At 44.8% G+C, this 1011-nt stretch overlaps 1 pseudogene; it reads left to right on the forward strand.

Moving 5' to 3' along the window:
* Positions 1-221: 221 nt before the first annotated feature.
* Positions 222-1011, forward strand: LOC139445797 (uncharacterized; annotated as a pseudogene).

A 1011-nucleotide genomic window follows, 5' to 3' on the forward strand; every position in this document is an offset into this window, starting at 1 on the left:
TACCGATGTTATGGTGCTAGCCCACTGAGATACCATGCCGCAGTTTAACATGAATACCCCACTCAGAATGTATTTACTATGGGGAATGTGATTTGAAGACGGCTGTGCACGTGAAAGTGGTGGCGTCACGTGCTTAAGGTGCAGAGGAGAGGGCAAGGTGTATGAAATACCACTCGAGGCCTTCGCGTCACACAGGCGAGCTGTTGTCTTCTTTGTTCGGAATGGATTCACCACAGCAGGAAAATCTTGACTCCGTTGAAGAACTACACATGCCTGGTCAACCTAACAAAGCACAGGATTATGTTGAAGGGTACGAAACGTTTCAACTTTTTAAGCAATATATGGACTGTAAGTTGAAAACTTTCAAAAGTGAAATTATTGATGAAACTGAGCAGAGGTCGTTCTCTGTTATTAAGGTACTAGAAAAGACTTTGACCCTCCACAGTTTAGATTCAAAGGGAATCAGTTATAATATAAGTTTAACATTGGTATTTTGGATCATGTTGACTCTGCTATTCGATTTCTCAATCGGGATAACACAGTCGATTGTGTGCATGTCTTGAGAGAAATTAGCTCTAACATCAGTAAAAGAAACAAGCACATTAGACTTGCAGACAGATCTCAAGCCGGTTAGGCAGTAGTCTCGGAGTTGGAAGGGGATGAGTTGGCTTCAAACTCGGATGAAGAGAGACGTTTCGAGAGAGCAGAAAGTAAGGCACAGCGCAGAAAGCGCCCTACTTCAATTCTCGTGGTAGAGGTTATAGTCCTTATCCTTCTGCAACTTTCCCCAATCCTAACAGCGAATTACCTAAACAGGCCTCTCAGGTTCAGCAGAACCAGCCCTTTCGTTTTCAACCCAGGAAAACACCACTTTCAAACCAACAATGCTACTTCGTGGAGCCTTCGTGGAGAGCCACATGTCCCCTTGCAGCCGCCCAGAGGTCATCACAGTCAAGTAATCTCAACCCACCACAAGGACTTCAGCCTACAGAGGCCTGCAAAAAGCAGTGA

This window comes from Haliotis cracherodii, unplaced genomic scaffold (assembly GCF_022045235.1).
Source record: "Haliotis cracherodii isolate W230 unplaced genomic scaffold, xgHalCrac1.p SCAF_6, whole genome shotgun sequence".
NCBI lineage: Eukaryota > Metazoa > Mollusca > Gastropoda > Lepetellida > Haliotidae > Haliotis > Haliotis cracherodii.